Raw genomic sequence first — 22,367 nt, 5'->3', positions numbered from 1 at the left:
CTAGACATAGAAAACACTGACCACAAAATGTAAAAGTACTAATGCATTTTGAAATTCCAGAAAGATTTGTATGTGCATTTTAAAAAGGTTATCAACAAGCAAAACAATGTGAGATTTTTAAGCAGTGAACAGTTAGTTCTTCCTAAGGGTCTTCTTACTACTTAGCCCATTTTTCCCCAAATAAATAGCTGAATATTATTTAGTTTTGTGATGCAGCACACTTCTTAAGGAAGGGTTTCATTAGCTTTTCTTTATCTTTCACTGGATTCAGATTAAAGCTGTGTGAGGTTTCAGAATAACATTTCTAAGATGAAAGAACTTTAAAAGGAAATTACAAAATACCAGTGCTACCTTAACCAATAGAGACAAGTATATATTCAGCGGCTGGTGCACGCAGGGCACTGTTCCAGGTGCTGTACAAAACTCAAATAATGCCCGCCTGCCCAGAGTGTACATTCTAGTGTCTGTATGCTGGGTGAGGAAACAAAAGCCATGTCCAAATACTTAAAAAGCTAAACAAATAGATGAACAATATAATTTCAGATAGCAGTAAATTCTAGGATGAAAGGAAGCCAGGGTGCTATAAGAAGAAATGACCATAAGGAACAGGATGGGAGAGGGTTAAATTGGATTGGTTTGCAGGGAAAAACCTTGCTGAGGATGTCATATCTGATGTAAGGCTGAAATGACCACAAAAATGAGTCATTTCAAGACCCAGAGTCTGAGCACTGCAGACAAAAGCAACAGTATGTGCAAATCTCTTCAGATGGAAATGAACGCCACCTATTGGAGGAAAGAAAACCTGGTGTGAATGCGGGGAAATAAGATCAGAGGCAAGCAGGGGCTAGATTGCGTGGGCTTTGATAAGGGGCTTGAGTTTTTTCTAGACGTATTAAGCAGTGCAATGGCATACTTGAATTTACTTTTTTTAAAATGTCAACTTTTATTTTGAATACAGAGGTACAAATGCAGGTTTGTTACATGGGTATATTGCATTCCAGTAGCGAGCGTAATACCCAATAGGTACTTTTTCAATCCACCTCCCTTTCTCCCCACTCTACTAGTCCACTATGTCTATTGTTCCCATGTTTATGTCCATGTGTGCTTAATGTTTAGCTCTAACTTATAAGCGCGAACATGCCTTATTTGATTTTCTGTTCCTGCATTAATTTGCTTAGGATGGTGACCTCCAGCTCCATCCATGCTGCTTCAAAGGAAATGATTTTATTATTTTTTATGGCTGCATGGTATTCCACGGTGTATATGTACCACATTTTCTTTATTCAATCCACCACAGATGGACCCCTAGGTTGATTCCATGTCTTTGCTATTATAAATAGTGTGGCGATGAACATGAGTGCATGTACTTCTAATGATCTAATGATCTGTTTTCCTTTGAGTATATACTCAGCAATGGGATTTCTGAGTCAAATGGTAGCATACTATTTTAAGTTCTTTGAGAAATATCCAAACGGCTTTTCATAGTGAACTAATTTACATTCCCACCAATAGTGTATAAGCATTCCCTTTTCTCCACAGACTCACCAGCATGTGTTGTTTTTTTACTTTTTAATAATAGCCATTCTGACTGGTGTGAGATGGTATCTCATTGTGGTTTTCATTTGCTTTTCTCTGATGATTAGTGATCATGAGCATTTTTTCACGTTTGTTAGCCACTTATATGTCTTCTCTTGAGAAGTGTCTGTTCATCTATTTTGCCCACTTTTTAATGGGGTTAATTTTTGCCTGTTGATTGATTTAAGTTCCTTATAGATTCTGGATGTTAGACCTTGGTCTGATGCACAGTTTATGCCTATTTTCTACCATTCTGTAGGTTGTTTATTCTGTTGGTAGTTTCTTTTGCTGTGCAGAAACTCTTTAATTAGGTCCCACTCGTCAAGTTCTGTTTTTGTTGCAATTGCTTTCGTGAACTTAATCATAAATTCTTCACCAAGGCTGATGTCAAGAAGGGCATTTTCTAGGTTTTCTTCTAGGATTTTTTATAATTTTAGTATTACATTTAAATCTTCAACCGCTATTGTGTTAATTTTTGTATGTGGTGAAAGGTAAGTGTCCAGTTTCATTCTTCTGCATATGACTAGCCAGTTATCCCAGCACCATTTATTGAATAGAGAGTTTTTCCCCCATTGCTTGTTCTCATTTTTGTTGGACCTTGTTGAGGATCACATGGTTGTAGGTGTGTTGCTTTATTTCTGAGTTTTATATTCTGTTCCATTGGTCTATGTATCTGTTTTTGTCCAGTACCGTGCTGTTTTGATTACTTATGGTAGCCTTATAGTATAGTTTGAAGTTGGCTAGTGTGATGCCTCTGGCTTTGTTCTTTTTGCTTTGTATTGCTTTGGCTAATTTGGCTCTTTTTTGGTTTCGTATGAATTTTAGAGTCTTTTTTTTCTAATTATGTGAAGAATGACATTGGTAATTTGATAGGAATAACGTTGAATCTTTAAATTTATTTGGGCAGTATGGGCATTTTAACAATATTAATTTTTCTAATCCATGAGCATGGAACATTTTTCCATTTATTTCTGTCATCACTGATTTCTTCCAGCAGTGTTTTGTAGTTCTCCTTGTAGAGCTCTTTTACCTCCTTGGTTAGCTGTCTTCCCACTTATTTCATTTTCTTTGTGGCTATTATAAATGGGATTGTGTTCCTGGTTTGGCTCTCAGTCTGTGTGTTATTGGGGTATAGAAATGCTACTGATATTGATTTGGTATATTGAAACCCTGCTAAAATCATTTATCATTCTAGTAGCCTTTTGTTAGAGTCTTTAGGGTTTTCTGCATACAGAATCATTTTCAGTAAAAAAAAGATGGTTTTACTTTTTTTCCTCTATGGATGCCTTAATTTAAACTTTTAACGAATTATTCTGATTGCCAGCTGGAGTAGGAGCAGGACAAGTGTAGAAGCAGTGATTGAAATTAGGATGCTTTTGTCTAGACAAGAGATGATAGGGATTTGGACTAGGGTGTTAAAATAGAAGAAGAGGTAATATGGCAGAGATGTTGAGACCAAAATTATAGTTTGGAAATGAGTAAAATACCTATTTCATAAGCTTCCTTCAATACATTTCCATATTCAAACATTTGTTGAATGTCTACTAAGTTCCAGTTTTGTACTTGAGAGATACCACAGTGAAAAACAAAACGTCTTGTAAAACATATTTTAAAGTACATTAGAAAAAATAAATAATAGATCTAATATTTAAAAATGAAGCATAAAATATTTTCACTTGCTTTCTCTTAACAGTTTTTAAAATAAAGAATATACCTGCACTACAGGAAAAAAAAAATGAAACTAAAAATATGCAAGAAAAAAACCCAGAAATTAGAAATCATCAATAAATGTATGAAAGAAAACCACTGGTACTACTTTCCAACTAAGTCTTCCCCATTTTTTCTCTTGCTTGTATCTAGTGTTTTCTCAATGATAATAAAGCCTGGGGAAAAAAAGTATAGTTAGGAAATGTTGGTATGTGGTTGGAATGTAAAGGATTTGGTAATTATTTTATCAAGCAGTAGCTAAAGGATTATGCCCCAGCCTTGGCCACGGTTGACTAGAAAACAAAGCCTGAGGCAATCACAAAAGCAACAAATGAGTGGGAAATGTGAGGTGGGTTGGAGAAGAGGTTAAACAAATTCAAGTAGTGCATGATGAAGCTGGCCTGCTTCATGAAGAGGCACATCCATAAGGATGTCTTTGATCAGGCTATATAATAACACCATGCTTTGGAAGTGTTCCTAAGTGGAGGAAAAGGAGAAAAATCATCCTGCTGCTTCCTACTTCCCTCCTGTCTCCCCATGGTAAACATTTTTCCATGGAAATTTAATACTTTGCCTCACTTTGGGGCTGCGCCTACTGGTGTTTTGGCAGCCTCAAAAGAAGCCAGATTTTGCCCCTGTGGCCCAATTCTTCATAGGAGACCAGAAGTAGTGAGCAGAGCAAGAGATTTCTTGCAGTAGTATCAATGTTCCGTTACCATCCTGTGTCAGCAGCAGCTGCAATAGCCTAAAGAAGCAACCAGCTGAGGTTTCATGACACAAGGGGACATAAAATGACTATAAGGGTCAATCATGCAATACAGCCCTGAAGCCAACTACTTTTAGCATTTTCTGACAAAACCTAAGGGTCTAGTGTTCTTTTTGAGTCAACTTGGATGTTTTATTATAAAAAAATTTAAAGATGTTTCATCTCTAAGAACAAAAATGCTTTAAAATTTGAAAAATATATATGTATATGGCATATATACAAATACACATACATATTCTATATATAATATAAATATATTGTTAAAAATCTATAAATGGTCTAACTTTTTTTTTCCTAATAAGCAATTCTTAAAACAGTTTTCTTTTCCTCCTAGAGATAAGCTATACTTTATCTTGGCAAAGGTGGAGTAGCCTTCTGGAATGAACAAACTTGGTCACACGGTCTTCTCTCTTCCCCAGATCCCACCTGCCAGAGCTAGCTCTGACCCACTTGATAGGCTTTCAATAATGACAGCAAGTGTCCAGCCAGCCTGAAGTTAACCAGGCATCCAGCCCACTGGACACGGGCCTGGAGGTTTTTGCACTCCCCGGAGAGCAAAGAATTGTCCAACTACTTTCTAGTTTAGTAATTCGTGTGCTAAGATTCATAGTCACAATTTAGATAGTGATTTGTGTGTACGTTTAGTTTGAACTACATGATCTCACTTAAAATCCTTTCTAAACTTTAGTTTGAAGCCAATTTTTAATTTAGATTTTTTTCCTTCTCTCCTATCCAAAAGATGCATATTTAGATGGTCTTTGGTTTTAAACTACAACTGTTTGGCCAGACTATTAGCAGAAACTTATGTGCTTTCAACTAAAGCCTCTTATTCTACATCAGTGAAAACAATTAGATCATAATCAAATCCAACCTGCAGTGGGTGTCTCCAGAATTTGTCCATTGTATACTTCTAATTTCTATACTCAGCGAGAAGAAAACTAGTGTGATGCCAGGATAAACCTTTCTGCTTATCCAATAATGGTGGGACAACTTTTGAAAAGACTGAAGTGCATGCCCTCAAAATATCCTCTTATAAACTCTGCTTTTCTAACTTTTGGTAAGAGTCAGAAAACAGATAATTTGATGTTATAGTTTCTAACAAGGGTCCAAAGTATAAGTATTCTGGGATCATGGTTAAGGGCAAATTCTTATGCTTTCAATATCAAATGTGTGGATTGAAAGGTTGACATTTTTGTGAACAAGTGTACAATGTCTTAAGCAAAGCTCTTCATGGGAGGAGGATCTATGGTATGACTTCCTCCCTCTAGAACCTTCTAACAGACTTGCTACCAATTCATTCCTTTTCTCTTGAGTTGGAAATGAACATATAATTATGTGACAATTTCCCACTGACACCAACAGTGTCCCCAAGTATTTTAAAAATAAGGATAATATTGAGACTTAAGGAAATAACTTCTGTTTTTAATAACACATCTTGTAAGAATCTGCCAGATTTGAATATTCTCTTCTCATAGCTAAATGAGAAATTTAATAATATTAAATCATATGTTATTATCATTAAATCCTGGACTAGAATCACTATTTTCTATTTTTAATTTAGAAATAAGGTATTGTCAACAATATAGAGACTACTTACACATTTTAAGAAAATTAGTGATAATTTCTGCCAGTGGAGAAAATTCTGGTAAAGATTTATCTCTGTTCAAAAGAAAAATTTAAGGACTTTGATGGTTAATTACATATGTAAACTTGAGTAGTCCAGGGGTGTCCACATTAAACATTGTTTCTGGGTGTTTCTGTAAGGTGTTTCTGGATGAGATTAGCATTGAACCTATAGACTCAGTGAAGTACATTTCCCTCTCTAATGTGGTTGAGCGGCATCCAATCCTTTTGAAGGCCTGAATAGAACAAAAGGTGGAGAGAATGAGGAACTTGCCCTTCTTTTCCTGCCTCAGTGCTTGAGCTGTGACATTTCATCTTCTCCTGTGCTTGGACTGGGATTTACATCATTGGCTCCTTTGGTTCTCAAGCCTTCAGACTCAGGCAAAATTACACCACCAGCTTTCCTGGGTCTCCAGCTTACAGACGGCAAATTATAGGACTTCTCAGCCTCATAATCTCATAATAAGTCAATCAATAATAAATAAATAGATATTTAAATACATAGATATACGTTCTGTTTCTCTGGAGAACCTTGACTAATCCAAAGTCTAAATAAGGGAGCCAGCAATTAGCATGAATAGGCTGTAGTTATCAAAAGACACAGCACAGAGGCATGGGAATAGCATAATGTATGTTGGTCTCCATTTAAATCCCCTTTATTAGAACAGTGTGCAGATTTCCCCCTCCTGTCAATGTTGATATCAATAGCTCAGAGCTTCCCCTCTTCTGTAAAATTGCCATAGGCCAATAGGAACAACCTTGTCACCTAGAAATGCGTAGAAAGTCCTTCCCTTTTCCCTAGGGGAGCATCTGATGTCTCAAAATCCAACTGGTGTTTGGTACAAGAATCTGCCCTGCTTCTAGGTAACCCAACTGTGATAATCAGGTTGGAGGATGGCATTTATATATAATTTCCTATTTTTTTCCATTTTATAACATAAGACTAGGGACATACTAATTCAAACATCTTTACTGGGCCATTTAATCTCCTGGACCACTGTATAACCTCCTTGACAGGATTTTATCTATTTTGGCCCTTAATTTCCCAGAAACCTATTGTTAGGAACAGCAGAAGGAGAGCAGAAAAAGAGTACAACTATAAGTTCTGACACTTTCTAAAGCCAGGTTTTAATGGAAGAGCTATTTTAAAAATACAATTAATATAGTTAAAACTAAGCTCTTAGCAGAAACTGAATTGACATTTTGAGCAACTCCTATGAAGGATTATGCATTATAAGATTTGTTTTAATACCTGTGTTTGAATAATATGTGGGCTAATGATTATTTGTGTCTGAATTAATACACAAACATATAAGCACTCACACATATATTCAACAAAGACTAAAGTTCTCAAGCAAAATGTGCATGATCATTCTTAAATAAACATGTAAATTCCTCTTCCATAAATTTCTTAATTACAACCAATGTAAATCCAGTCTTAAATAAATCATTCACCCTTTCAGTCATTCAGCAAATATTTTTGAGAGACTAGCATTTGCCAAACTTTGTGAAATGTACTAAGATATAATGCGAACAATTCCCTTTCCTCACAGAGCCTACAGCCAGTCAATAATACAGCCTAGAAATGGCCAATACAACATGCAAGTGGTGAGTGCTCTAAAGAAGGAAGTACCAGGAAAGCACGAAGGAGAGGCGCTTAACTAGTACCTGGGTCTGAGCCTCCTGAAACAAGTAAAGCAGAAACCAGAAGAGTGAGGTAGGGGAGTGCTCAGATAGAAGAAAGGACAAGTGCTAAGGCCTACAGGTAGAGCACCATATATTTGAAGAAGTGAAATTAGCTCAGATTGGGCAGAATATAGAATGCAAAGGGAAGAAGTGATGCAGTGTGATGCTTAAATGCTAAATAGTCCATAGAAAAGTCTAAAGTCCTGAGTCAAAGGCAGAGTCTCTTGGAAACAGACTCAGAGGTTGAGGTTTTCACATGGGATGTTTACGGGGAGAGCTTCCAAGGTCTACACCTGTGGGGAAACAATGAAAGCCAACTGCTCACCTTCTCTCTGTAAGTGCAGGGGCAGAAATTTGGCTATAATATAGTCGCAACAAAGGATTCCGACAATTTCATGGAGAACTCTGACATTGGAATGGACCTTCAGAGTTGTTCCCATTTGGGATGGGGGCTAGAATTTTATACCCCAAGTGGTGCATGCATTGGACATAGTCTATATAGGCTGCCCACCAGGAAGGACGTGACCTTGGGCAAGCAGGTCCTCTTCTGCCTAGGAAAAGTCCCAGGAAGGGACACAATTGGGAGCTCTTGGCTGCAATACCACAATGAATGCTTGAGTTCCTGTGGGTGAGGGTAGCATCTAGAAAGTGCACCTCATTGTAAATAAAGCATGTTAAAGATATGTCTTAATAAATCAGGTTATGACAATGAAAGGCCTGGGCTTTAGCCATGGAAGAGACACAACCTGTTTTATATTTAGAAAGGTCTTTCTGGGGGCCGGGCGCGGTGGCTCACGCCTGTAATCCCAGCACTTTGGGAGGCCAAGGCGGGCGGATCATGAGGTCAGGAGATCGAGACCATCCTGGCTAACATGGTGAAACCCCGTCTCTACTAAAAATACAAAAAAATTAGCCAGGAGTGGTGGTGGGCACCTGTAGTCCCAGCTACTCGGGAGGCTGAGGCAGGAGAATGGCGTGAACCCGAGAGGCGGAGCTTGCAGTGAGCCAAGATTGTGCCACTGCACTCCAGCCTGGGCAACAGAGCGAGACTCTGTAAAAAAGAGAGAGAGAGAAAGAGAGAAAGAAAGAAAAGGAAGAAAGAAAGAAAGAAAAAGACAGAAAGAAAGAGAAAGAAAGAAAGAAAGGTCTTTCTGGCTGTAATATGAGCAATAGACTGGAGAGAAGCATGACTAGAGGCAGACCGACTAGCTGAAAATTGGTTGCAAAAATCCAGGCAACAGATTGTGGTGGCCTGCATTGGGGTAGTGACAGGAAGAATGGAGAGTTTTAAATGGACCTGAAAGAAGTAGAAGGGGCAGGACTTAATGACTGAATGTAAAAAATTTAGACAGGGAGTAGTCTAAGTTGTATCCCAAATTTCTGGCTTTGGCACCTATGCTAGGAAACAAAGCAAGAGAAAGCCGATTGTTTGCCATTGTATTTTTTTAAAGGTAGGAGGGAGTGCAATTGTGTGAATGTGAAACTCAGCTCTGGAAATGTTGAATTTAAAGTAAGTTTAACAGAGACATATACTAAAAAGCACACATAAGGGTCTAGAGCACAGGAAATGTATTTGAACCAGAAATAGGAATTTGGAGACCATCAGCACATAGGTGGTAACTGTATCCAACAAAGTGATCAATATGGCCTAGAAGTTTATAAAGTGAGAAAAATAGAAGGCCTAGGATAAAATCATAAAGGTTTTATTGTTTTTGTTTTTCAGTGATGCATTCATTAAATTCCCACTCTATGCTTTCAACTTGATTAAGGACAGTGCAAAAGAAGAGTAGTATTTTCTGAACGCCTTTGATATGCTGAACACATTACCTCATTATCTTATTTTACAATCCTATGATTTTAGAATATCATCTCCATTTAACAGATAAGATCAAAGACTCATGAAATTTAAGCAAGTTCTGCAAGCCATAATACTATTAATTGGTAGAGCCAGAATCTCACTCCAGATCTGTCTGAGTTTTCCTATGATTTTTTCACTATATTATTGTTAACTACAAATGATTTGGAATAAAGATTTATTATGAATTATGTTTTGTAAAATCATAGCTTTATTTTGGTTTCCATAATCTAAACTTTAAATATTAAAAAGTTGTACTGGAAACTAGAAAATTCACATCTACTTTGGGAAATAGAGAGTCTTCTATGTTCTTAAGCCTTAAAAATGTAGCATATAAATTTGTTTTTGTCAAATGGAAAAACAGAATAAGGGCTTACTCTTTCATTAGCCACTGTGTAAAGCAAAGTTTGATTTATTCTGGGAAATTAAAAATGTATAGCAATTGGTATTTAGGACAAAATTACCTCACAACAAAAAGTGTATGCACTATTAGCACTGATATTATTTATTCATGTGTGGCTAGAATTTCATCCCCATATAGGTCCCAGGCTTAAGAAAATGTCTGAAAGAGTTTCTCAGGGCTGCGAGAAACCAGGAATATGCAGAAACTTGCCATAGGCTTTCTTGCAGGGATTCTAAAAAAGAAAAACACACAAACCATCACTTCTATTGCTAGAGATGCAACAGTAATGCTTAATCAGTAGTCTGCTTAATCAGTAGTCTGAGCTAGTTTATATCTGCAAATGTTCTCTCTAACTCACTTTGATTCAGAGTTGGAGCTCAGTCTTCCTATTGAGGAACTGAGAAGAGATGATAACCTGACCGGAGGGACTCTTTGGCTATGCTCAGAAGTGGAGTAACCATTCATCAGCAGTTCTCCCTCAGTGGGTATGTCCTCCACATGGAAGATAGCACACATTCCTAAGAGAGCCATACTTTTACCAGTTTCAGTGGTGAGGCTTGAATACAACATTAGCTTTTATAAGGTCATTTAGGTCAAGTGTGATTTTATCTGTGATACACTTTGGAACTGCTAAGCCTTGTGCTGTTATCAGTGTTAAATTATACATATTTCAGGAGTCCTTGCTATTCCCCACCAGGAACAGAAAGAAGATCTCCTTCTAAAATCTTCCTTTATCTCATTAAGTTTCTTTAGGAAGTTGGTTTTGAAATTAAGATTTAACTAGGCTAGATGCTGGTTTGTAGTCCTAAAAAAAGTCTCATGCCACCTAACAAAAAAAAAAAATGATTTGAACTTTGCAGATTCTGTTTATTATTAACACGGTTTTCAAAAAGGCTATAAATAAAAAAAGATTGTGTTTTCTTTTGAAAACGTAATATTATACACTTTTTACAATTTGAAGAGGTTAAAATGCACTTAGGTTTTGTCTCATTTATTTTTGTACATGATTACACAGATTCACAGATGGGAAATGTATTCAAGGTCATACAACAAAAGAGTATTTCATGGTAAAAGTACGATTATAAATCAAGTTTTAAAATCCCATATCTAAAAATGATGTGCATTTTAGTAAAACATCATTTTACTTTGTTTTATAATTTCCTGATAAATAATACATATGAGATGCCAAATCGATGTGTATTAAGGAAAAAATGTTAAGCCTTATATTTAGAAATCTCAAGAACACACTGCAAGTTTATACTAAAACTAAAGTCTCGTAGTTTTCTTAGGATGATGACGTGGCTTAATTTTTAAATATCACACATAAATTATTTCTCTAATGAACTTTTTCTTTTGTCTTCATTTCTTTTTTTAAAAAGTGTCCTCTGTCATTGAAGATGCCAAATAAAATGCATGGACAGAAATTAATAGGCAATGGAACTTGATGAATTCTCCTGGAGAATATTTTTATAATGAAAGCTTGGCAACTGTTCCTGTGATTAATCATGATAATACACAAATGCTTAACTCCAGATAAACTGACCATTTCCTTCTTTCTGGGATACTCCTCTCCTTTTCTTTTTCTTTCAAGGAGGATTAACCAGTTCACTCTTTCCCTTTACTATACATTCTTCTCAGTGATGTCCCCACCTCCATTTTTCTATCCAAATCCCACTTTTCCCAAAAACATGTCTCAGTCCACCAGAGAAGGAGGTGGTGTTATTCTCCTTTAAAATCCAATGTATCCGTTTTATTCTGTCTTTCCATTTGACAAAAACAAATTTATATGCTACATTTTTAAGGCCTAATACAACACTGATCATACAGTGTAATATTGTCCATGTTATATATTTCCCAGACCTTCAATTATCCACAAGGATTGAGTTGAGTGCTTACTTCTAGAAGATGGGGGGAGAAGGAGAAGAAGAACTGGGTGGTCAGTGAATATTCCTTGCTCTTAGCTAGGGTTAGCTGGACACAGCAGATGGCTAAGTACATCAGAAGTAAGGATACTTGGGAAGCTCAATCAATCAGTGGATCACTGGCTAGCACATACACTGCAAGTGGGCTTTCTATATGAATAAGGAACACTTCCAACCTTCCTACCTTTCCTTTAACAGATAAATCATAATACAAAAGAATTTTCTAAAAAAAACTCAAAGAAAAAATTTCTAATCTAGTTGAATCTGAAGATTTACCTGGCTAAAAGTAGTCCTCCTTTGGCTTACTAGGGATAAAAATTCCTGTCTTTACATGAGGGCAGCAAGAAGGTTAGAAATGAACATTACTGACCACCTATCATGTGCCAGTTATTAACATATATTTTCCCAGTAAAGTTTACAACAATTCCCTGAGGAAAATATCATTAGTCCCACTTTCCCCTACAAAATTTGCCCTGAATGCTAAGGAACCAGGATTATAGAGAGAATATGGTCAGCATGTGGTGTTATAAGTGATATTTTTTTCTGCTTTGTTCTGTATAATAAGTTTGTGTTAAAAAATGGCCTAACTTACGTGTTTTAAGCATTCATAAGTATAATATATCAGATGTTATTGTCTATTAAATAAAACAGAATTCATTAGGGCTCAAAATATTAAACGTCAAACCACTAACGTGTTAAATTTAAAATGTTTTACATTACTAAAGAAAGATTGGGTGTGTTCTAGAAATATTTTTTCTTTAAAAGGAACACTAATTGAAGTCAAATTCCATCTTCTTCTGTACTTGCTAAGTTAGCCAAGTGGGGCAATAGCAAAATCGGGGTTTCCTCCAACCTCTAAATTCTGTGAGTCATTGATTTATAATGTGCCTTACTATTGGAATCAGAGGAAACTTTTTCTACCTAATTAAGCCTGCTGACAGAGTAATTCCTAGTGTGTGCAAAATCTGCTTGCATTTGGAGCTCTATTGCCTGTCCTCTGAAAAGAGGGCAATGTCTTCAAATATGAAGACTTTTGCAGCTGTTCGGCTAGTTGACTAATCACTTCTGAGATTTTCTTCCCCAAAATAAAAATCATCTGGGAACTAATTGTTACTCACAATAATATCAGAGCTTGGCATTTCTGAATATCTGTTCATCACTAGATTTCACAAGTCTGAGCCCATCTTTGAAATCATGATCTTCACTTTCAAAATTCAAAGTGGGAGCCTGAGTGGTAACAGAGATTCTCTGTGGCAGGGTTGGGTTAGAATTTGATGTTCTCTCTTATTTTTCACCTCACATCCTTGTAGCACTGCACTGGGTTAGTAGAATCCTACAGTGTGAAATGTTGCATAGAGTGCAACACGCAGGGTTCCACTACCTGGAATGAATCCTGGGCTCCATCTTAACAGGAGCATGGAATCAGGTAAATGACTGCCTTACTCGCCTGTCTTAGTCTCTTTATGTTGCTATAAAATAATGCCTGAGGGTAGGTAATTTATTTTTCAAAAAAGGTTTATTGGGCTCATGGTTCTGCTGGCTGTACAAGAAGCATGGTGCTGGCACCTTCTTCTGGTGAGGGCCTTGAGAAACTTCCACTCATGGTGGAAGGTGAAGGGGAGCCAGTGTGTGCAAAGATCACATAGTAAGAGAGAAAACAAGAGAGAGCAGAGGGTTCCAGGCTCTTTTTAACAATCAGCTCTCTCTGGGAATTAATAGCATGAGAACTCACTCATTACTGCAAGGATAGCACCAAGCCATTCATGAGGGATCCACCCATGACCCAAACACCTCCCCATTAGGCACTACCTCCAACATTGGGAATCAGATTTCAACCTGAGATCTGGAGGGTCAAATATCCAAACCATAGCGCCACCTCACATGGATTTGGTAAGAATCCAAGCTTCTAGAGGATCAAATAATCTTTCTAAACTATTGACATACTTATACAAATATAAATTATGATTCACATTTATCTGCCATTAGCCCAACGTTCTCATCAACTTCTTTTACAAGAACAAGAAGAGGAAGTCTCAGAATATATATTGTCACTATAAAGAACATGTTTAGAGGTTTTGCTAAGTGGAATACATTTTAAAATTTTTGTAATCCAGCTGTATCCACAAAAACAAACCTTGATTGTTTGTTGTTCATTTCAGTTATATTGATTTTTCATTTATTTGACTCTAGTCAAGAAATCCTATTCATTGGCCAAGCCCTGCTGCCAACTAGCTTTGTGACCTCAAGCAAGTTATCTAATTTTTCCAGGTCTTTTCTTCAACTGAAAACCTGGGAGCGCAGTGAGGGGCATGGGCTGCGAAGAGGGGTTGGGAAAGAGATGAGGCCAAAAGAACAAACAGAAAAAGTTCGGTCTGGATTAAGCAGTACAGAAAATATAACCTTAGTTCTCCACCTCCAGGAGAACTCTGGCCTTAAGCAGAGAGCACTCTGCTGGTTTAGAGTTCTATGTACTCATAGATATTAACACAAAAATGTAGGAGGGAGCTAAGATTTGCTATTTGAGTATAGCACTGCTAAAGCTGGGTTGAAAGTACAATAGCTTAATTTGAAAATCTGACTAAAAATGCCTGAAGATTTTGCAGAAACAATAAACAAAGGGTGACACAGAAGAAGTGTTTGTTGACTGCTTGAATTGCTGATACACTAATAAATGTACTGAGCACATTGAACAGAATGGAGGCCTATCATGGGCAAACATAAATTCCAAAAGTAAGTAAATAAATTAGAAGGGAACAGTCAGTAATCTAACTGTGAGATTTGGGAAGAGTCACGTGCACTCTTCCTCCATGTTTTTTTAAAGGGAACTGTGGGATAGAGTCATGAAATATGTTCAACACCTATTACGGGATTGCTATAGCAATAAAATAATACATCAAATGTCAGAGTTTTGAGAAACTAAAACATCATATATAATATAGGACAAAAATATTGAATTTAAAGATATGTCATAAAGTCTACATGTCATTTCTATAATTTTTAGGGTATTTTATAAAATAGACTACCAATGTCTAGCTTCTCAAAAGAGAGGTAATTTTAAATTCTTATACATGGATTTAATAAAATAGGCAGATAATAGTCAAACTGGAGCTGCTACTATAAAAACAAACAATTGCCTTCAATTGGATTTTTGAAGTATTGATGTTGCTTATTTTAAGAAATATTTTTTTTCTGGAGTGAACTGAGTGTAAAGATAATTTTTAGATGATATTTTCTATGATAACCTGGTGATCTCTTACAAAGTGAGCATCTTTTTATAGGACATATCATTATCCCTAGTATTTTCTATTCAATAAATCTATGCTTGCATGTATTTGGCTTTCTTAAAATAGATAGGGTTCATCTTCATTTCTATCAATAATTACAATTTTAATGGCAAAGAACTATAGTTGAATGCATACTGTGTTCTTGTAAGGCTCTGTTTTAGGTGCTGAAAATTCAAAGATGAATAATCCACAATCTTTGCTTGCAAATAATTAGCTAATTACTTGAGATTGGTGACATATAGGCAAATATGTTTAACAAAGTATAAGCACATTAGAATTTTATTATAGTCCACAGCACCATCCCAGTGAGCGGGAATCCTTTCCACTAAGATGGGGGTAGAGGAATCAGGAAAAGCAGTCTGAAAGAACTGGTTCTTAAACCTAATCAATAATAGGTGTAATTGATACTTAGTAGTGTATCAGTGTCCTTTGACTTTTGGGAAAGGACTGAGGATGGAATGGTGAAGCCAGGTCTTGGTGGAACGAGGGAAGATGAATGCCCTTGACGGAAAGCAGCCTGAGCATATTCACAGAGGCTTGAAATAGCATAAAGATCTCTCATGCCTGTAAGCAATTCAATGATACTAGAACACTGGCCAAAATAAGTGGGTGTAAAAGTAAACTCTTGATCTGGTCTGAGACTTATCCACAGATCTAAAAGGGAGTTCCTGAGAAAGCTAACTATGTGGAGATTGACTAAAAATTAGATGTGGGGATCCCAGAAAAGAAACGACAGTACATTTGTGCCAGCCATTTAGGCCTTTTAGGGTGAAATCAGAGATAATCTAATGTACTGGAGAGTTAACCAGGGACTGTATGTTCTGAGATCTCACTTGGGAAACCAACATGGAAAAGAGAAAATGCCAGAAAGGACAAAAATTGAACACTTAGCTCTTCCTTCTTTCCAGTTGCCTGCCTCCCTGCATCCTCCCATCCACACTCATGTCCTGACCTAGATGATTCTCTTTTAATTTCAAAACTGAGAAGTTCTAGTGGTGGGTGTGCGTGTGCATAACGAAGTCAGGCAGCTGGTAAGGAGAACAGAAAATTTTGGGGGTGCTTCTTCCTGGACTAAGTAGAACACCTACTTTGTACATATCCCTGCAGGTTCAGAAGAGAATCCAAGACTGAAAAATGCAGAAAGGCAAAATTATAAATCTACAAAAACCCTGACTCATTAAACACTAGGTTACATAACTCTTTTAAATGAAAGCAGTTTCTAGATTGCCTAGGGGTTCATCCTCAACACCAATTAACATTCTCTCTCTCTCTCTCTCTTCCCCCCCTTCCCTTCCTCTTTCTTGCTAGATGTCGGATTCAAAGCAACATATGTAGTGTAAAACAGCAACTGACACTCAAAACCCCAACACTGACTAGAGCTAGAGGACCTCATCCGTGTTGGCCACCCACCTTAGTCACCACATTAGCTGGCCTGTCTGGTAAAACATCCTCTTTGATCTTTTTATTTATTGTCCATATATTTAGATAGACAAACTGGACTTTGGATTGTGGAATCACTAAAGAACAGTTGCTTTTCCTCAGCTCCCTTATGAAATAGATCACTTGGAATAAGCAGATTCCTCAGGCATTATTACTAAGGACAGCATCCTGCCTGAGCCTCGTCCTTCTCAGTTCCAACACAGGGCACTAATCATAAACATATCTGCTCCAGTGATATATTTTTCAGACCACTTTGTGTTTCTATTGAACTGTAATCTATTTCTCCATTATTCTAGAATATCCTTCATCGTTTATTTGGGGTTTATCTCAAAATATTCTGAAATTGTCTTTTTCTAGAGCTTATTCTTTGTCCTCTCCATCCCCAATTTTCTTATAATATCAAGTCTCTTCCATTGTTTCCTCTCTCTCTCTCTCTCTCTCTCTGTGTGTGTGTGTGTGTGTGTGTGTATGTCTCTCTCTCTTTCTCTGTCTCACACACACCCACACCCACAATACTAAATCCTCTGGAAAGTGTAAAACAAGTTTATAATCACTTCAGGCTGATTAATTGGGCTGTTAATATTGAGGCCGAAATTGTTAGTTGCCTGCCACATATCTTTCCTTCCTTCTTCCTTACCAAGAGAACTGAGTTTTGTTTGAAACATCTATGAATCCAATTTAAAAGCTATGTTTCTCCAGCCTCCTCCCTTGCTGCTGTAAATAGCCATATAACAATTCCAGGCAATTAGATACATAGTAAGATGTTAACTAAGGATTTATGAGAACTTTTTTAAATTTATTTTTTACTGAGAGAGAGGGTCTTGCTCTGTTGTCACCTAGGCTGGAGAGCAGTGGCGTGATCATGGCTCACTGCATCCTTGAACTCCTGGGCACAAATAATTCACCCACCTTAGCCTCCCAAGTAACTGGGACCAGAGGCATGCACCACTATGCCTGACTTTTTTTGTTGTTTTGGTAGAGATAGGAACTCTTTATGTTGCCCAGGCTGGTCTCAAATTTTTGGGCTCAAGCCGTCCTCCCACCTTGGCCACCCAAAGTGCTGGGATGTGGGTGTGAGCCACCACAACCAGCTTTCTTTCTTGATATAGACTCTACCCCTTTCTCCTTGTGCCGTCTTATATCCTACCTGAAATACAGAAATGTTAGCTGGATATTAGCTGGATGCTACCATCAGAATGGGTTCAGAAATAACCCTTTTAAAGTTCATATTGATCATCCATGCTCCTCCTAGTATGTAGAACTGTTGCAATTTAGGATGCTTTGTTTAAAATGTAAAAGAGACTGGAATCCTAGATACTATGATGTAACAACTGGAAAATCTATACTGAAGTTTCTCTTGGCTCTGTGAGTAGAAGAAAAAGTATGTGCAAAATAGAATCAATCATAGCACCAACATAATGGAATTTACTCCCCCCTAAAATTAAATCCTCTCAGTTCTCTAATTTTTAAACAATAATTGGCAAAAAGATAACATATGTTTTTAAATTGCTTCAACTGCAAAGATAAAAGGTAGGCAAAGACAGCTTGGTGACCACCAAAATTCATGTTGCCTTCTAGGAAGTGGCTGCCCAGCTAGGGGAATATCTCAGCCTTCCGTTGCATCTAACGGGGCTATATGACTATTTCTCACCATTGAAATATAAGCCAGCCATGTGTGTCACTTCTGGGCTGAAGAGGTAGGTGTAATTCTTCATGATGTCTTTTTCCATCATCAGCTGACTCTGAGTACCTAGAAGCAAGAGGTGCCACAAGACTGAAGAATCCTGAATCCATAAATGATCACAAGGAATGCCACCTGCCAACTGGGAACAACCACGTAGAACTTTTCATGAGCAAGAAATACAATTTCATTGTATCAAGCCACCAAGATTTGGGAGTGTATTTGTTGCTGAAACAAGGGTTGTTCCAATTAATATAAAGGGCAAAAATAAATATCTCACATTTTAGTGTATTCAACATGAAATAACTGAAAAAGCAGAATGTCATTCAGTGGGCTCACAAATAATTAAATAAGATTTTCCACAATTAGGTAAAAAAGAATATAAACCAAATTAATTTATAAAAAAATGATGAAAGTTAATACTTTGTTCTACCTTGAGTTTGTGACTTACAAAATCTATACCTGCCAGTTACTAAGCATTTTTTAATATTGCAGTCTCCAGTTAGTCTTGATATAGTCTGATTTTTGACAAAGAATTTTCCCTATTTATTTCTTTAAGAGGGTGAAATGAATACTATGTTCTATGAAGCTTTTTAGTGAAGTAGAGCTTTTTAGTGAAGTAATATGCAATTGGTTTTGAATAGGATATTCCAAGGTGATGGCGATCTGGATTCAGAAGTCAACTATCTTCCATAGAAAAATTGGGTTTAATAGACACTAAGAAGACCATCATTTGCTCCTCTAAAATTAGAGAGCTGCTATTCCAGCCTGCCCATAAACATTCTCCAAGTCTAAAGTAAGTTTTTGGATAGAGGGACTATCATGTTCTAGGACCTTTCAAATTATTTCTTTTGCCAATGTGAAGAACAGATTCTGGTCTACAGAGGCATTGTTGAGACTGAATTAGGAGAACTTACAAAGACCTTCCATGGACCAGCCAGGGGGAGCCACATGCTATTCAGTGTAGCTGACTCCAGCAAGATAACAAGTGGAAAAGAAAGGAAAAAAAAAAAAAAAACTCATTAAAGGCCTCCTTTCTAAATTAGTGAGATAAAATTTTGCTTAGTAATTGAAGAGATTCCAAAGGTTGAAGCTTTAATTCAATGCCTATCTATTCTTCCAGTCAGAATCTTTTCAGAAAAAAAACTTCAGACAACCTTATTTTGTAGGGTGAATGTGAGATGAAATAGGGCATGGGATTATTTTCATTTTTCATTATGAAAAGTCTGTCTACAGTTTTCTCTTCACATCTATCTGACTACAATATAGTTATAAACCCATCTGTTTCCCAAGTAACATTCTCTTCTAAAAGTAGGATAATTTTTTTCCATAGAAAGCTCAGATATAAAATGAGGAGACTTTTTGCTCTTTAGGAATACAAATCAGCTTAGACTAACCAATCACACTGAATTTTTAAAGATTTTACCAGTAACCAAAACTATATATTAATGGAAAATGGATATGGGGGAAATACATCCTTTGTCTTAAAAACAGAACCCCAACTTTATTTAGGGGTGGCAATGGGCTCAGCTAAAAACACAGTGATTCCACATTCCCTTGCAGGAGGGAGCAGCCATTTTTCACAGTTATGACCCATAGGCTATAAGTTAAAATCTCTAGGGGGTTTGGGAAAGCTCTTGGAGGAACCTGATTTAGCTGGCATGTGTCTTATGCCTTTTGGTCTTCCTATCCTTCTCCCTAGCGTGTAGTTAGGATGCTGGAAGTGAGGCAGCCATCTCAAGACCATGAAGCAACAAATAGAAGGATGAAAGTCACAAGCTGAGGATGTTTGAGAGGAAGAAAAATGAGCTTAGGCCTCTGAAGACTGTGAAGTCCTACCTTCAGACTAATGTCACTTAAGAAAAACAAACTTCTATTTTGGTTAAGTTAGTATATGTTTGATTATCTCTTACAAGCAGCCAAACCTATACCAAGTTGATCCAATTAGAAGAATGTGCCAAAAAAATCTTTTAACAGTTTCCAAACGTGCATTTCAGAAGCATTCATTTACTTTGGCAATTATTAAACTGATATATATTAGTAAAACATTTTTATACACTTCTTAAAATGACTCCTCCAAATAACTCTACTAGGCCATACTCTATGCACTTCCCATACAGGAAGGGACACATTATGAATACTTTTCATCCCTCCATTGATTCATTCAGCAAACACTTATTGGAGGCCCAGAAAGCATTGTGCTAGGGGCAGGGATGCAAGAATGAAAAACACACACCTGATTACAAAAGGCTTAGTTTATTTGAAAAGAATAAGACAGAATATTTTTTAAAAACATTCTATTTTCCAGTTCTTTGCTTCCTGAGGGTTGTTTGTTTCACATACATTAGCTCTCCAAGGGATAGAGAAGCCTAGCACCATAATCAACATCAATAAAATAAAAGGATCTGAGCCAACAAATTGGTGTACATAGCTTAATGTTCAGAACACAATTTCATCATTGAATATTTAATTAAATTTTGCACCAATGTGTTCATTACTGTTGTGAGAAATAACTGAAGAAAGTTTCTCATTCCAATCAGTACAGAACTTGTTTTTCCAAAATCAGACTACTGCTAAAAGCAGATATTTAGTACTACTCCACTTTTTTTCCTGTCATTTGTATGATACAAAAAAATCACTGTACATCAAGCCTTTACTCCAGTATCAAAAGACAATTATTCATTGCAGTATAGGGGACAAAATAACAAGTTAGTGTCAGGAAAACCATTTTTCACTCACCTCTTCCTCTATGTCAGGTATATCATCTAACTTCTTTCTACCTCAGTTTCCTTATGAGTTAAGTAATGGGTTGGAATTAGATCACTGTGTTCCCTCATAGATGTAAATTCTCTTATTTCCTCACTCTACTTAGGGTGATGCATTAGCAGATAGGTTTCCCAGCTAAGAGCAGAACATTAAGATTATTTTTAAATGATGCGTGGTTCCTTCTCTCTTTCTGTTACCTCAGGAATTATACATATTAGCCAACAACTCATATCAAACTACAATTTTATATATAATTACACAATATAATGTCATCTTTTATTAATAATACTATATCACCATACTCAAAATCAGAATAGAAGACTGGTTTTATTATTTCTAGCTTTTAAAAGCATAACTTGCATTGCACACATTTGGGATAATTGAAAGAAAATTAGATGGAGTGTACATTGTTTTAAATTTGCTGTTCACATTATCCCCCAGATATCTAGGAGTAAGTCTAACACAGATTATCTCAAAAGCACAGCAATCCCCTTGCTCCATTATAAGAAATTATTTTCAGAGTCTAAAAGATTGATTATATGCAAAATCTGAAAGCTAAAATTAAGATCTTATTTTTCAGTGTAGACAATAGAAGTAATTAATTAACACATCTGACATTTATCTGCAACCCACCATAGGCAGATATCTGCTTTCTTATTAGTTGCATAAGAATTTCAGAAGTTGAAATACATTAAACACAACCAGTTTAACCCATCACGTTCTGAATTTGATATCCTATTACCTTGCTCACAAACAAGATCTTTAAGGAACATAAACACTCTTTACAAATCCTTTAGTTACCATCCTGCAAAACAACTCATACCCCCAATAATTATCTCATTACATATATACATATTTCCCTCTACTCACCACAATGAGTTAAAGGTGGACAAAAGCCCTCGGTGACTGTCTTTGAGTTATTACTTTGCTTTACCATTTCCTTCCTTTTAGGTGTCATGGTACAGGACTTTACTGATAGCAATTCATTCTTGTTAGGTTTACTGCAAACACCGAAAGAGGTGTCTTGCACTTGCTGGAAGACTTAGCTTTTATGCTTCTGGTCATTCTTCCCACAAAAAGAATGAGACCAGTTTCTGAGCTATTCTTAACTCGCCTTCCAAAATATTTCAAAAGAGGAAGACAAGAAAGACTTCATGATTTCCATGCAAACTCCCAGCCTGCCTGGCTGCCTGCTGCTGCCAATACTTCTTGCTCTTGCTGGTGATGACATTCAGAGAGCTCCCCAGCACTGGTGCTTCGTTATGTAAGGCTGTCTAGGTCAAGTGTAGGAGACACACTGCTGGCCTGTGGAAACTCATGGAACTGTTCCTCCAGATTAACACTTCAGGGGTTATGGAAGCTGGAGGAAGCTGAGCTTTTACTACATCTTTTGGGGGTAAATATTTTTGCATGTTTCAGCAGTTTATGTACTACAGTCTTGGCAGATGCCTGTCAGTCATGCTGAGAGGTGCAGGGAGAAATTACTGAGATTACAGTTCTGTCAGCATGCTTGAATAAGCATAGTAAGTCTTCCAGTAATCCTGGCTTTGAGACACTTAAGGAGTAAATAAATCATAAATTCAAATTTGCTTATCGGACATCATCTGTAACCATCAAGGAATGAATGTTGATTTGATATTTAAACTCTGAATACAATTT

At 36.8% G+C, this 22,367-nt stretch overlaps 1 long non-coding RNA gene across 3 annotated transcripts in view; it reads right to left on the bottom strand.

Annotated features, from left to right (window-relative positions):
* The window catches only part of LOC104005249 (uncharacterized), a 145,440-nt gene extending 123,312 nt beyond the window's left edge, over nucleotides 1-22,128 (bottom strand). Inside the window, exon 1 of one of the 3 annotated variants that reach the window (XR_008546809.2) lies at nucleotides 21,579-22,128. This is a non-coding gene — a long non-coding RNA (uncharacterized LOC104005249). Of the gene's footprint in view, nucleotides 1-17,408; nucleotides 17,541-21,578 lie in introns of those variants that run through there. The other 2 variants (XR_002942742.3, XR_001716065.3) reach the window with 2 other exon arrangements.
* Between the last annotated feature and the right edge of the window lie 239 nt (nucleotides 22,129-22,367).

Source organism: Pan troglodytes, chromosome 13, assembly GCF_028858775.2.
Source record: "Pan troglodytes isolate AG18354 chromosome 13, NHGRI_mPanTro3-v2.0_pri, whole genome shotgun sequence".
Taxonomy (NCBI): Eukaryota; Metazoa; Chordata; class Mammalia; order Primates; family Hominidae; genus Pan; species Pan troglodytes.
The sequence above is the reverse complement of the archived record's forward strand: the minus strand, read 5'-3'. Positions and strand labels throughout refer to the sequence as shown.